Raw genomic sequence first — 15,749 nt, 5'->3', positions numbered from 1 at the left:
ACTTACTCTCCAGTAGCGGTCATGGAGGACTCATTGAATTTCACTCATATTCACTTTTTCATCCTCCCTCATGGGCGAGCTCTTACGCTGCGGCCTCCAAATAGGATTGCATCTGTTTTCTGTTGTCACCTTAACTCACAGTAATGTCAGCCTTTTATGTATATTCTTTGCAGCCTTGAAAAAATCTTGTAGACAAAACACGTGTCGGCTGCCTGTTTGGAATTTCTTTTTTAAACAAATCTTTATTTGTGACATTTTATAACAGCAATAACATAACTAAAGACATAGAAAGAAACATACAAGTGCCGTTGAGCATATCTAAAAGAATGCAATGTAACACACACCAATGCATATCATACATACAAATTGCACAGTACTGAGACTTTTCTAAATGAGAAAATAAGAAGAGAAAGGCAGAGGGATAGGTAAGTGCGCTTGTCAGAAAATAAAAGGTACATGTACATAAACTGTAATTTGATGCTAGGTGGAATCACCTCACAGACGTATTTGTTCACCGGCCCTCCAGACACAGTTCTCCAGGGTGCAAGTCAATCCTCCTCTGTGTCATCTGTGCCAGAGGTAAAAAGCAGCAGATAGTCTCTCAATGGTTGCCATATGTTCTATGACCTAAAGGCTGGTGGCTGTAGTGATGCATAAATTTCACTTGTGGTGTCACAGTATATCAAGTCCCGTATCCATGCATCTACTGTCAGACTGGTGGTGCCACACCAGTGTAGTGATACCTGGCGTATGGCCAATAGTAATGCAAAAGCTGCGTAGTGATGGACACCTGTTGGTAACAGCTTAACATAACCCAACAGGGCCACCAACGGGGTCGGGGTAAGCGGAAGGCCTATTAGACGCAATAATGTGGAATAGACTGCCTCCCAGTAAGTGAGTATTAGTGTGCAGTTCCATGGTAAATGAATAAAATCAGCATGTTTCGCTGTACCCCTGTGGCTGCAATGTGACCTAGTAGGGTCGGCCTTAGCCATAAGCCAGGGGGTAGCATAAGCCCGATGTAAGTATTTAAAATGTAGCAACATGTGTCAATGGTTATTTGAAATCAAACATGTCTGTTCACAGCGGTAATACCACGTCTTATCCGGTAAGGGGCTCCCCAAATCCCTCTCCCAGGCGGCCCTTGCTTTCCCCACCCCGATAGGTCTCAGACAAATAGAAGTATGATATAGACGAGAGATCAGATGAGAATTGTCTGGGCCCGTGATTGCCATAGTAAGTGGGGAAAAGTCAGCAGGCTCTGTAGGGAAGGAGGGAAGTGCAGTGTGAATGGTAAAATGTCCTCGATGTAAGTTAAATCTGTCCATGTATGACAGAGCATGTCCCTGAGCCAGTGAGGAAACCGACCACAGTGTGGCATCAGCAAAGAGGTCACCTAGCAAAGGGAGCTGATATGAGCCAAATTACGCTTACTTAATGTTTCCCCAGTCAATGAAAGCCAAGAGTTATTGGGAAGAGGAATGTGGGGGTAGAAACTTGTCAGGACTTGATTGTGTGCTTCTGCACCTTCTTTTTCTGAAAACACCTCAGGGTGTAACTGACATGTGTAATCCAGCAGGCGTTACCGACCATTTGCCTGCCCTGGCATTCAAAGATCCCGCCATGTGGCTCAAGACCGGGGAGGTGTCCTGATGACTCAGCTAGTTCTACACGTGCTGACCCAAGACCTACCCTGCTTGTTCAATACCACATGGCGTTGGTGTTGTCCATGAGAATCTGCACCAGTCTCCCTTTGATGGTTGGTAGGAAGACCTTCACCGCCAAGCGAATCACCCACAACTCCATCAAGTTGACATGGAAGCGGGTCTCAAAGGCGACTAGAGTGCCAGATGATCTTCTCATTACATCAGTAATGCGTCTGTCACTGCTTTCAGCTCTGGGTGGGGTAGGGAGCGACGTCTGCCGCTCCTCCAATTGCAGTCGAGCAGTCACTTAAATGGGCTTTTTGCAGGTTACTATGAAACATAGATGTATTCGGACAGATTCCTTTGCTGCTGGGCCCAGGATGCAGGATGCCAGTAGGCTAGTAGGCCAGAAAGCCTCAGACTCATCCTCACTGAGATATAGCACTGAGGCTGAAACATCAAGATCATTTCCCTAATCTCCCGTACTCTCTGCAGAGGGAAAGCCTAGAACTGTACGGTAACAGGGATGGTTCAGATGAACGGAGCCTCTGCAAAGGATTCAGGTGTGACTTTGGCATGTTGATAGTGAACCCCTACAATGTCTAAAGTGTACAATCGTCTGAAGGTTGTATACAGATGGCTGTTGTAAGTCAACCTTAAAATGCCAAGTTGTCCAGGTTGGAGAAGACTGGTACACCCAAATTCCGAAAATGTGTTTGGAATACCGCCATCAATTTCGTGAACACCAGAGGGGCAAAGGTGAGGCCGGACAGAAGCAAGACAAACTGAACCGTAGGTAGCATCTGTGGGCTTTCAGGTCAGGCACAGAAAAATCGGCATACAGCACATCCAAAAGCACCATCCAGACCACTGGATCCAGAGTAGATGAACCTGGTGCAGGTTGAATATCTTGATTTTGTCAATTTGCAGGAAGGTGTGTAGAGGGGAAGATCGAAAATTGAAGGAAGTCATTCTTCCTTCTTTGGGCACAAGGAAGTAGTGGGAATAACATCCAGTTCCCACTTTTGAGGTTGGCACCCTCTATGGCTCCTTTGATGACAACAGCCTGCACCTCCTGATGCAAAACGGGTGGCTCTCCAAAAGCTCCTCTGATGTAGGTGGAAGGTGTGGCCAGTCGATAAGGAATGGCACAACGTAGCACCATAGGGTGATGTGAAGAACACATTTGTCAGGCAGGATGTCCTGCTACCCCTGAATTAAGCAATGGATCCTGTCTCCTCCTGGGTAGCTGTGTGCCACTAAGAGTGCACTAAAAAGGTTTTGATGTTGTTTGGTGCTGATGGCCTGGGCAGGTTGTGTGAGCAACAGAGCCTAGCGTAGTTGATACCCTAAGCTCTGGCATATATTTCTGAAAATGGTGAAACTGAAACACACCTTGGCTTGACTCTCCCTAAAATGCTCAAAGGCAGAGAATTCCTATTCGCTAAAAAAGTGGGATCTATCAAAAGGCATATCAGTTAAAGATGCCTGGATGACCCAGAGAAGCCTGTGGAACTCATCCACACGTGGCACCGAAGCACCATACTTATATTATTGCCCAGCCTATAAAATTGCTGGTGTTTAGGCCTGATTGGATAACAAATGTGACTGCATCCATGCCACCTTGAATGCTTTGGACCAAGGAAGCTCATAAGTCTACTGGGACTGCCGGTAAGATCTCACCAACCATTACCCAGGGTCCATGGGAGCAATGTCCCAGGAGTCAGTTGTAGTTGCCTGAACTTAGAGCAGGGCTGACTGACATTTTTTTTCTAAACCTCTCCCTATGTTTAGATTCGAGGTCTGGAGAAGTAGTCGGAATGGCGTTAGGATTTACTCAGGAGTGGATGCCTGCACCACCAAACTCTCAAGGGCTGGATCAGGATCACCTGGTTCTGGTCTATGGCAATGTGCAACTTGGTGATTGACCAGAGGGCCAGAACATGATTAAGCGCAAGTGCCCAATAGCGTGTTAGTGATGGCCTAGTTGAAGGGCAGAAGAGTTATGTGGGTGCTTGACCAGGCAGTAGGACCTTAGTGAGGATCTTAGTTTTTACCTCCATAGCGGGTAAATGCAGGTCAAGAACTTCAGCACCTCTTCCGATGGCCATAGCAAAAGATGCGCATTACTCAGTTCCTGATCCATGGTGGAAACCAACCCAATGCCATAGTGGGGGAAAACTCATCCTCATCAGTTCAAATATCATCTTTATAAGGCTGACTGTGGTTAGAGTCTGAGCCAATAAATTGGTGTAGTGTCTGTACGTGGTTGTATGGTAATGGCATTACGTACAAGTCAGAAGGATTGAGTAATGGCAGCGCCACATTATCTTCAGCACCTGTCCTCAGTTGAGGCTTAGATGAATTCACTTTTTGACACCAAAATAGATTGTGGATCTTCCGCCAGTACTGGCCTTCAAGTCAAGGGACCAGCACATATTTTGGTCTTGCAACTGAAGTCGGCACCGACTCCGGTGTGATTACAGGTTCAAGCAGCACAGACATTGCCGAGGACAGATCAACTGGCCGTAACCCGAGTTGAAGTTCTTACAGATCATTGCAGCCTGAAGGCATGCCAGAGAGAGTCAAAAGCATTACCAATATGTACAGCAAAGCCTCTGTAATGGCTTTGATCTACTGCAGCGTCACTGTTTAACCTGGAAAGTCAAAGTGCATTGGGATTTGGTCTGGAATCAGCTCCTCAGAGAAACTGAAGCGTGATTGAGTGGCATGGTAACAGCTTGTGCCTTGTCTGTTGAAAAAGAGAAGCAGGAAAGTGGCAAGTCCCGCTCTGACTTCTTATGTTTTTTCTTGGACCTAGACGTACCTAAAGACTTCATCCACAATGAAAACCTGTGGCGAGAATGACTTTGGGAGCAGGATGAGTCCACTCTCTCGACTTTGACGGAGAGCAGGACCTACATGTAGTCTTGCAGTGTTTTACCGCACAGAGTTTCGCCCGGTCTAGGATGGTCTTCAGGTTAATTTTAGGCACGGCTGTCGCAGTCCTTGGAGTCGTGCACCAATCCCAAACATCAAAAACACACCATGGGAATCTGTCACCGACGTCTCTTTGCGATAATCCTGACAAGGTTTAAACCTCTTAGTTTTAGGAGGTGCTGTTCCAATGCATACTCGTAGATTTGGTGAAAAAAATCTCTTCAAAAGATAAAAAAAAATAGTGGAGCTACAGATCCGCAAGTAAAGTCATGGAAAGAAATTAATTAAAATTTTTATTTATTTGACTTTTATATAGCGCTGGCTAGACCCAGATGTATCAGAGCACTTTACATAAGGAAACAGCATGTTACAAAAATTAGTTACAGCGTGATTACGTAGTCAAGACAGGAGTTACTAGCGAACAAGAAAATCAAGATCCAAAAAAGACCAAGGGGAGTTGGGAAGCCACTGGAAGGAGACAGCAGCGGAGAAACTGACGAGACATATGTCCGAAGTCCAGCTGGGTAGGTGACGTCCATAGCGGTGTGCCAGAGCCAATCTCACCTACAGCTGTCGGAGCAGCTCACATGGGTGGTGCTTATATGCATCTCCGTTCGTCACTGCCGGGCACAATAAAATCAGTGCAGATTTGCTTGGTGCATCGTACTGGTATGCAGGAGCACTGCTTTTTGAGTTTCTCAATCCAGTCTGCATCCTGGAGATATACATAAGGTGAGGTATCTGCAGTTAAAAGTATCCATCAAAATTATATTTACAAGGAGCGATGTCCCAGATGCTAAGAGGTAAATTTCAGAAACAAGGCATCCTAATCGTATAAAGCAAAATATATTCCCAGACCGAACAGTTCACTTATTTACATAGTTTCTATTCGAGGATTAGGGCTAATTACTGAATCCGATCATGCAATTATTACCTGGGAACTAGACTGAGGTTTGTGGTTCAACAAAAGAGACAATTTAAGATTTGATAAATCCCTTGTGAAAAGCAGGCTTATGGCACAGACCCTGAAGGATGATATTAAGAATTGATTTGAGGAAAATGACACTGGTGATGTTGTCCCCATGTACAATCTGGGATGCTTTTAAGTCATATATTTAAGACCAATCCACAACTTTAACAAAAATCCTGCAACCTAAATAGAGAAAGGTTAGAAGCAGTCCTCAGAGGAGTAGAGAGGAAATAAACAGCTCAGGCTCCTCTAAGCTCTTCTTTGATGGTTCTGAAGGGACACATTGACCTTTAAACTACAGAGAGATTGGAAGAAGCTCTCTTGTCCCATAAGTAAATGTTGAATCAAGAGATCATTAAGGAGAACTCCCTCAAAAACTTTAAACTGAGTCTTGGGGGCGTGGCCAAGATGGCGACGTGAGCAGACGTGCTGCTCCGAAGCTCCCGCCGACGGCCCACTAAAGCACCGGCTTCTGGCCATTTTAGCTGAAGCCAGCCCAAGCATCAGGGCTTATGCAGCTGCGGTACCTGTGGGGCGTTTGCCCAGGGCGATCACGGAGCCCGGGAGAGCATAATATCACTGGCATGAGGCGAGCGACTAACGACGCGACTCAGCAGCGGAGCCGCAAGGAGAGGCCCGGAGGCTGCTGACGGGGCCGAGAGAGGCCCGGGCAACGAAGCTGCGGGCCCGAGCGGTCCGCAAGGAGGGGTACCACCATTGAGAGTCCCGATTCCCCGTGACAGCAGCCACAGGAGGCGGAACAGAGGGGACGCGCTGGCTGCGGTCTGGCAGCGGAGCAGAGAAGATACGAATACTCCCGGCCGGCATCTTGTGAGTGAATCCGCCAGACCCCGACGCGCTCAGATACAGTCGAGGGCCCGGCAGCGATTCTGGGCCCTCCCGTTGCAGCGAGACAGTGGAACCGGCCAGCGTTGTTACCAGCGGTTCAGGTGGGACACCGGGAAACATGGAGCCGGGCGGCCGCCGACCGCCAGTCTGCTGCCGCCTCTGTGCGGAGGTGTGGGGGCGACCCGAGCCTGCGCTCGCTGCCTGAGCCTACATTGAAGGTCGCTGCCCAGTGGAGGTTATTACCTGGCTGGGAAAGAGAGAGAGGAACCCAACCGGCAGCATAACAGACAGAGGCGCGACCGCCACTTGCTGAGCGGGGGGATTGGCTGCGGCTGGCTGGTGGCACTGTTGCCAGATCTGGGCCTTCCTGCCAGTTGCCCCCTGAGTGGGGACAGAGAGTGGCCTGCCTCTGCGCTGCCCACCGCAAGGCCCGATCTCAAGACCCAGCCAGTGCATAGAAAGGAGAACCATTCGGTGTCGGGGAGGCACGGCAGGGGGGCTCGGCCCGACCAGACACTGATCGCAGACACTCCTGCAATGGGATTGGCGGCTGATGGGCCCCAGGTGACCGGGGAACTGCCCCGTAGGACTAAACGCAGCATCGCGAAGATAGCGGACCGTCTCAGGCAAGTGCCCCATTCCTCTCTTAGATTGCAGCAGCGAGAGAGATACGCTTCGACCTAGACGACTTCCCGCCCCGTTGGGGGCATGGAGGCACACTGCCGCCATCGGCGCTGCTGGCTGGGGGGGGCGCCATTTTGGAGGGATCGAGGGGATGTGGCGGCCTGGGCCTGGCCGGGCGAGTCTCGCAGTGCAATACAGGATAACCCGAAGCGGCGGACCCCCTACAGCAACAGGAATCGGGGACCAGGTGGGGACGCAAGAAGTAGCACACGCCAACTGCTGGGGGACTGACTGAGGAGGCGCAGACGGACCGGACGCTGGTGGAGGATCTTGACAGCCTGGTGGTGCCCTCCCATGCCAGGATCTACGGTTGCGGGGCCCAGCTGAGGGAGGGCCAGTACCCTGGACGGCCATCTGACATAGCGGCGGAGGCGGAATGGTTCAGGTGAGTGCTTCTGCTCGGGAGCGTCCTTGTGGTGAGGAGGAGCAGCGAGGAAGATAGCCATTGAGGGCTGTAGGCAGGTTGCGGCCCGAGGTGCCTGATAGCGAGAGATCACGGCGTAGAGTCTCCAGGGAGCAGTTTGCGGAGGTGAGGGCTGAGCATCCCGCTAGTGACCGCATAGACCCTATAGCGCCTTTGCTCACTTGCTTTTTTTGATAGGACGCTCGGAGGCACCACGAGTTGAGAAGAAATCAGACATCGCGGCACAGGGCGTCCCAAGGAGTGGTGAGGCCGGAGTGGTGACGGGGGCCCGGTCCTCTCAGGGCTTCTCTAGACTTGGTTGTGGCGCGCTATGTCCTCCTCCTCCAGGGGACGCAGGGACAAGACCCTAAAGGACTTGTTTGTGAAGGCACAGGCTGGACAACAGGCTTCCAACATGGCAGCAGGTGCTACTGGCCCAGCATCAAAGCGGGAAAATGGTGCGGAGCCCATCACCAAAGCATTTCTAGAGTCTATGTTTGTTGCACTAAGAGAAGATATCCATGTACTCAAACGGGAGTTGACGGCGGAGATTAAAGAGGTCCGTAGAGACATGGATGGCATCGGTGAAAGAGTTGCACAGTTGGAGGTCAAAAGCGACGGGAGGGACACGGAGTTAGCGGCGCTGCAGCAGGAGGTCCTCAGGATTCATGATTAGCAGGTCGATCTTCAGACCCACCTCGAAGATCTGGAAAACCGCTCCCGGCGTCATAATATCCAGATCCGGGGAGTGAAGATAGACGACGACTCGAAAGACCTTTTCAAATACATGAGGGAGCTCTTCAATCACATACTGGGTAGACCTCTAGAGACGGAACTGCGCTTATACCGAGCGCACAGGGTGGGCCCTCCGCGAGCTCCATCGGCTCTGCCGTCGGACATCCTGGTCTGTGTCCAAGACTATCGAACCAAAGAAGATATCCTCCAAAAAGCGTGTCAGATGCATCCCCTGAAGTTTCACGACCAGATACCGGTTCTGTACCAGGACTTATCCACACTCACCCTGCAAAAACGCAAAACCTTCAAGCCTGTAACTACGCATCTTCAGCAACGCAATATCCCTTACAGCTGGCGCCATCCATTTCGATTGGTTTTTCGCATGGATAACAAACTGTATCAGCTACGTTCTTTGTCGGAGGCTTATAGGCTGCTGGGCGTGGAAACCTCAACGGTAGAGAGCGGGGACGAGAGCCCCAAAGCTGATGCGGATGACTCTAAGCCCCGGTGGCGCCAGCAAGGCCAAAGACGTCGTCCCAAGAAACCGCCTGCTGCGGAAATAATGAAAGGCCGGCAGTCGGCTTTTGAGACTGTCTCCGCGGAACTGACCAAATCCCAATCTTGCTGACTTTAGTAACTACAATTAGCCGATTAACCCAAACTGCTTTATCTCCAATCACCGATGGAGGATGGACAATATGTTACAGATCACTTTTTTCAATTGTTATTCTCTTTGCCTTTTTTGGGGGATTTCGCGGGGGGGATCCGGTGTTCCATGTCCACTTTCCTCTCAGAATTAGCGTAGCTCCGCACAACCACAGGGCCCTGTGTCAGCTGTTCACTCCACGCTTCTGTAGCACCAGATGTGGCACTCTACCTATGCTTTTGGTCCTCTTAGATTCCGGACATGCCCGCCAATACACTTAAGATACTAACCTTAAATGTGCGGGGTCTCAATAACCCGGTGAAGGGCAGAGCAGTTCTGTCATGCCTAGAAAATACCCAAGCAGATATCTGCCTACTACAAGAAACTCACCTCTTGGCTAGGGACTGTCACTGCCTCCGGTCTCAGAAATTTCCAATCCAATTCTTTTCCTCAAGCCCTACTAAAACTGCTGGGGTGGCGATCTTAGTGGATCAGTGGTTTAAGGGGGAGGTCCTACATAAAGAGGCCGAGATTAAGGGTAGGCTCTTGGCCTATAGGTAGCTTGACATTCACTATTGGCTCAATATATACGCCCCAAACGATGGCCAGGAACAGTTCCCGCACTCTGCCCTCACGGAAGCCACATCCATGACAAACCGCAATATCATTCTGGGGGGGGGGGCTTGAATCTAGTTTTTGATAACATTAAGGATAGATCTTGTCAGCGCACTCATCAATCGGGCGCGCTCTCCGCAGAAGAGTTGGCCCGATTGCACGACCTGGGGTTTTGCGACTTGTGGCGAAGCTTCCACCCTCATAGTCGAGAATACTCATATTACTCCAACGCACATAAGACTTACGCTAGGCTAGACCATCTCTTGGTATCTGCACCCGTACACGCGCTCACGACAGAGGTTGAATAGGAGTTGGCTCCCTCTCAGACCATGCACCAGTACTCGCCACTCTCGCCCTCCCACCCATTTCACGGCCCTCCAGGGTATGGTGTCTCAGAGACACTCTCCTGCACCGCGAGGAAGTAGTTAAGCGTATACAGCGCTCCAGCACTGATTACCTCATACATAATGCCAACACTGACACAACATTTGCAACACAGTGGGCAGCACTGAAGGCGGTTGTTCGGGGGGAGTTCATAGCCATTTCGGCCACAGATAATGTGGAGCGCAGGTGCAAACGGGAAGAACTTGCCCAACAGACTAGGGAGCTGTAGCGGATGCACCAGAGGACGGGAGCCCCTCGGGTGTGGCGACAGCTTAAGGCCGTGCGCCAACAACTTGCGGCGCTCGACCAGGATAGAGCGGAATTTGCAGCCTTGCAATTGTGACATGCTTACTATACTGGGGGTGACAGGTGCGGGCGCCTCCTCGCCCATAAGTTGCGTGAGGCCCGACAAAAGCAGGGGGTCCAGGAGATCTGTCGAGGGGATGATAAATGCGTCTCAGAAGATGGAGACATCGCCGAGGCGTTTCACGATTTTTATGCTAATCTCTACGCTAGCTCCCCGCTGGAGAGCTCCGATGGAGCTGCCTTCCTTGACTCCGTCACCCTGCCAGAGCTGACCAAAGCCCAGGCCGACCACCTCGACAGAAACATTCACACGGAGGAGGTCATTGCCGCCATAACTCGTCTCAAGCCGGCAAAAGCCCCCGGACTGGATGGCTTTTCTGCTATTTTTTATAAGAAGTTTTATGCCCTGATCGCCCCTCTCCTTACTCTTACGCTTTTTAATTCCTTTGCCGAACCCGGGGCGATCCCGAGAGATCTCCTAGAGGCCTCCATAGAGGTAATCCCCAAACCCGGGAAAGACAAGACCAAATGTGGAGCATATCGTCCTATCTCGCTTCTTAATATAGATCTTAAACTGTATACAGGGATCTTGGCCGCCCGCCTTGCACCTCATATGCCCGGTCTTATCGACCCAGACCAAGCTGGCTTTATCCCTGAGCGCCAAACTTCGGACAACACGAAACGTGCCCTACACCTCATCGAGAAAGCCACACGTCTGCAGGGAGAGTATATGATGCTCGCTATTGACGCCGTAAAGGCTTTCGATCGGGTCCACTGGCCTTACTTAGAGCAGGTTTTAGAACGCATGGGGATAGGGGAGAAATTTCGCACGTAGGGGTGCCCTTTGTCACTCCTTCTTTTTGCCGTCTATATGGAACCTCTGGCTCAGAGGATGCGGCAAAATCCAGCAATTATCGGGATCAAATTTGGAGGCTATATACACACGATCAGCCTCTACGCTGATGATGTTTTAATATCACTATCTAACCCGAGGAGTGCGTTGCCGGCATGCCTCGCAGACTTGGACATCTTCGCACAAGCGGCAGGGTTTAAGGTGAATGCAGATAAATAGTTAGCCCTAGATCTCTCCCTGTCGCGACACACCTGAGAATATCTGCAAGGCCTACTTCCCATTCGATGGGCGAAGGACACGATCCTGTATTTGGGGATTCAGCTGGCTTCCTCTATCTCGACAGTAGTTGCTACTAACTACCCACATTTGCCTACTGGCTCGCAATCTCTAGTCTCACAGGCGTTATACCTCACGGCCTTTACCATCTGGCATAACTCTTCCTTTCCTCCGATTCCACGAATTGATCGTCACTCGTCTTTTACTTAAGTATCTTTTTGCCTTTCTTTATCTATCAATTACCTTCCTATAAGCCAGCAATCCGCACACGGCCTTAAACACCCGGATAATTAGCTCATGTCACTACACTATTAATCATATGGTTTGTCGCTGCCCACAGTATCTAATGCCGTTTCCTCAACAACAACAAAAATCTCCCTTTTCCCCCTCATTTTCCCTCCTTATTTCTCCTTCACCTGTAACCATGTGTCAAACAATTTGCGTAAATGTACCCAGACATGCATAATTCAAATGTCTAGAATTGCTCGTACACAGGCATGTAAATAAATAATGTCCTGAAGATGATCCCATGATTTTGCCCTAGGGATCGAAACGTCGTCGACACTCTGTATACCATATGAATAAACACTGTGGATTATAGTGTGCAATGGTACTCTCATGCGATTCAAGTCTGTTAAATTGTATGATATGCAGACACTTTCCCCTTGCCTGAAAAACCCCTCCCCTATTCTTGTTGTCTGTCTATGTTTGTGAGTTGGACGCAGGTTGTGTCCCACTTGAATTTGTACATGATTTTCCTTCTATGCACTTATTTAATCATTAAAATTCTGTCCGGCTGGACAAAGAACATATAGTCTATCTAGCATATGTTTACTGTTTGCTCCAATTTCGTAACTGTCTAGGGACCATTGTCTTTAGAAATTCCTGTAGAAAGTTGGGGCATCAGGGTGCTAGAACTTGAGGGAGATTTGACTCTTGAGGAGGTGCAGTGGGAGCTAACCCAGCTGCAGGCGGGGAAATTGCTGGGCTCGAATCGGTTTCTGGTGGAACTTTTAAAGAAATTAGTGGGCACTGTGACTCCACACCTCCACAAGATGTATGAAGAGGCATACAAACCGGAGTGAGCTCCCTCAGGCTATCAATCTGGTGACCATAGTATTAATCTTGAAGGCTGGGAAATCGGTGTATCAGTGAGACGTCCCTACCGATATTGTTGCTTATTTCTGATACTAAGGTTCTTTCCAATGTGCTGGCGAATTGTTTGTGGGGAGTGATCCTGGACTTGGTCCATCTGGACTAGTATAGCTTTATGCCCCATAGAGCCAATAGTCTCAGACTCTGCCACCTATATAACAATATTGCTGCAGCCAGGGGGATGGATCTCCAGCTGACGGTGGTGTCGTTAGACTCGTACAAAGCATTCGAGGCAGTGAAGTGACCGTTCCTTTTTGAAATTATGATAAAAATGGGCTTTGAACCCAAATTTTTGCGATGGGTTGGGCTCCTTTATAGGACTCCGCAGGCCCATGCAAAAGTGAGCAGAGTTCTTTCACAAGAGTTACCTATAAGTGGGGTACTACACATGGCTGCCCCCTGTCGTCTTTGTTGTTTGCCCTAATGATAGATGTGCCAGCAGAATGGATTAGGGTGGACACACAAATATGGGGCTGACAGTGGGGTGCTATATGGGAGGAGAGGATATCTCTCTAGGCCGATGACATCCTCATATACTTGGCGGAGCCAGAGCTGTCCCTGGCTCAGGTGTGGGAGATCTTTACAATCAATGGGACGTATTTGGGATTGGGTATTAATTGGGAGAAATATCTCATATTTCCAGTGGAGACCTGGGAGGTCCGGGGTGGTCTCCCAATGCCGCTCAGGGTGGTAAGAGACAATTTCCAGTACTTGAATCTCTGGATTTCGATGAAAGGACCTACTCATAATCAGGATAATTTAGCTCCACTACCGCACATATTGGAAGAGGATGTTGCCCATTGGAGGGCGCTCCCGCTGATGGATAGAGCTGCGCCATTCAAGATGATCGCCTTTTCCAGACTCACGTACATCCTGCAGAACAGTCCCCACCAGATACCGGAGGAGTTCTCTCGTAAAATTAATGGTTGTGTGAGGTCTCTGCTGTGGTCGAGTGGGCTGCCACATGTGGCACTCGGCGCCCTCTAGCTGTCCACTTATTATGGCGGAATACCCCTGCCAAGCATCCACAAATATTATGAGGCCTCTCTGGTCAGTATCATGAACGAGTGGGCATATGCAGCATTAAAGGATCCAGCCTATTGGCATGACCGTGATTCCCTAGGTGCCAAGGGCTATCTACATGTGCTTTATGGTGGCAGGATTAGCCTGAAAGCCCCGTGGCATCCTAAACAGTGTGTGCGATTTGGGGTACCCTCCAGAAAGAAATGGGGTGGAAAAAAAGATTGACATCCTTAGCACTCTTGTGGTTGGGTACGAGGCTGGGGACAGTTTTGGCCCTGCAGGGATTTAGAAAATGGGATCTCATCGGCCTGTCCACGTTACAAGATGTGTGGGGTGCCAATGGCATGGTACCAGTTGCCCATCTCAGAGAAGAATCTGACATGGCACCCACACATATCCCCCCTTGAGATACGACTTTAAGACAGCCACTTGATGGCCAAAGCAATCTCCCTCACCTATAAGTCACTCATGAACAACACACAGCTGGAGTTAGCACATTTAAGGGCAAACTACCAGGCAAATGTTTGGGAACTGAAAGATGGTGATTGGCGGGAGGCTCTGCAGTTTCCCATGGAGGTGGCCATCCAGGAGAGATTTCATCTCATTCAGTTCAAAATTCTCTCCAGGATATACTACACTAGGGTACTCTTGTCAGTAATGGCAGAGTAGCGGATGATGCATGCCTGCGGACTTGTGGTCAGTGGGGATCATTCTTGCAGACACTGTGGCTATGCCCCAGGAACTGCACATTTTCGGAGGTAGTGAAAACTCAACTGGAAACAGCTATTGGGGTGCCCATTGTGAGCTAGGTCATGTTGATGTTGTTGGGGGTGTGGGTAGCTTCTGACCTTACCTCCCATCAGAAGATATTGGGGAACTTGGGGTTTTTATTAGCGAAAAGGGAAATTGCGCAGAGATGAGGGACTGTGGTGAGCCCACAATTGCAGTATTAGAACCGGGAGATGGTTGTTTGTTGTGTGCAGGAGGAACTAGAGTATTGGGGTCGAGGCTGCCCAAGAAAGTTCAAGAAAGTGTGGGTGGGTTGGTTGTGGGAGAATAAGAAGGGCATGCCACTGCATCTTATGGCAGGCCTCAGGTGGATAGCATACGCTGGTTGGGAAATGTTGACAGGGTCTTGGGCTTTTGGAACTGACTCACCTCGACCTGTTGCTCTGATGCAAAACTTTGATGATAGACAGCATGGAGTTTTGTGTCACTCATCAGGGTAAGGGGGTGATGCCTTGAGGAGGATAACCGTGTATACGTTAAAAAAATCAATAGACATGTTTAAAAAAAATATTTAGCAATCTATAGTGTTGGTGGATTTGTCTTGAGGTCAATGAGGAATTCAGAGGAGTTAGACATCCCTGATATTAATTGTTGCTATCAGGCAGCTCAGCTTCGATAAGATTTGAAATATTGCTATATGAGACAAAAGAGCAGTGGATACACATGGAGTCGGCCTTCTTGGGTCGTGCTCCATTGTATGTAGTCTGACTTCCTAGGTCTCCTAGACCCTCGTTTAGGTACTTCTCAGAGATCCTGCACCCTACTTTAGGCATCTTGGATACGATTGCAGATAACCATAGAATCACATCCTTACCCTCTCCCTTGGCCTTTCTCTTACTCAATCCAAATCTCTCACCGGGGAACACCACAGATCAGTTCCACATACGGTCTGGGAATGGCTGTAGCATGCTGAAAGATTTGTTCTAGTGAGGTAGAATAAAATCATTGGAAACCTGCAAAAAGGAGTTACATCTATAAGAGTTAGAACAAGTGCATTATTTGGCACCAGAAAAGAAGCTTGCAGGCAGTAGCAGAGTCACTCTCTGGGAATACGTTTTGCTACTCAAACCACAACTGAATGCTTGATATCTAATATATATGGAACACTAATAGATGCAGGCCCAGATATAAAATAGGCCTACATGAAAAGATAGCAAAGTATTTTAGGTATAGACATTCTCCTCCAATTGTGGCCGAATTTATGCAAGAGTATTCTCTATTTGTGTAGGAGTGTTAAAAATAGAGAGCCGATGTACAAACACATACCACCCAAGTGAAAACAAACTCTATGCAGAGGGGAAGTGCTGGCAAAAGCGTGGCTAAGGTAGAGATGATCTGCGTGTCTGATGGTCGTGTCCAGTTACACAAACCTTTGACCTTTTGGAAGGAAGCCACATAAAAGACATTCTAAATTTTCTGTTGCCTCCCATCCCAGCAGTAATTATCTTGGGATTAAAACTAACTGGGATTCAAGG

At 49.1% G+C, this 15,749-nt stretch overlaps 1 protein-coding gene and 1 long non-coding RNA gene across 4 annotated transcripts in view; one reads left to right on the top strand and one right to left on the bottom strand.

Annotated features, from left to right (window-relative positions):
- Positions 1-15,749, top strand: part of SCUBE3 (signal peptide, CUB domain and EGF like domain containing 3) — a 1,455,403-nt gene that overhangs the window by 123,955 nt on the left and 1,315,699 nt on the right. The gene's annotated exons all lie outside the window — the stretch shown is intronic.
- LOC146871519 (uncharacterized) overlaps positions 1-15,749 on the bottom strand; it is a 366,584-nt gene that overhangs the window by 258,547 nt on the left and 92,288 nt on the right. Inside the window, exon 2 of one of the 3 annotated variants that reach the window (XR_014981011.1) lies at positions 15,089-15,227. The exons of the other annotated variants lie outside the window; for them this stretch is intronic. This is a non-coding gene — a long non-coding RNA (uncharacterized LOC146871519). The remainder of the gene's footprint in view (positions 1-15,088; positions 15,228-15,749) is intronic. 3 annotated transcript variants of the gene reach the window in all.

This window comes from Triturus cristatus, chromosome 1_1, assembly GCF_964204655.1.
Source record: "Triturus cristatus chromosome 1_1, aTriCri1.1, whole genome shotgun sequence".
In the NCBI taxonomy this organism is placed as follows: Eukaryota; Metazoa; Chordata; class Amphibia; order Caudata; family Salamandridae; genus Triturus; species Triturus cristatus.
This window is presented reverse-complemented; position numbering and strand designations above follow the sequence as displayed.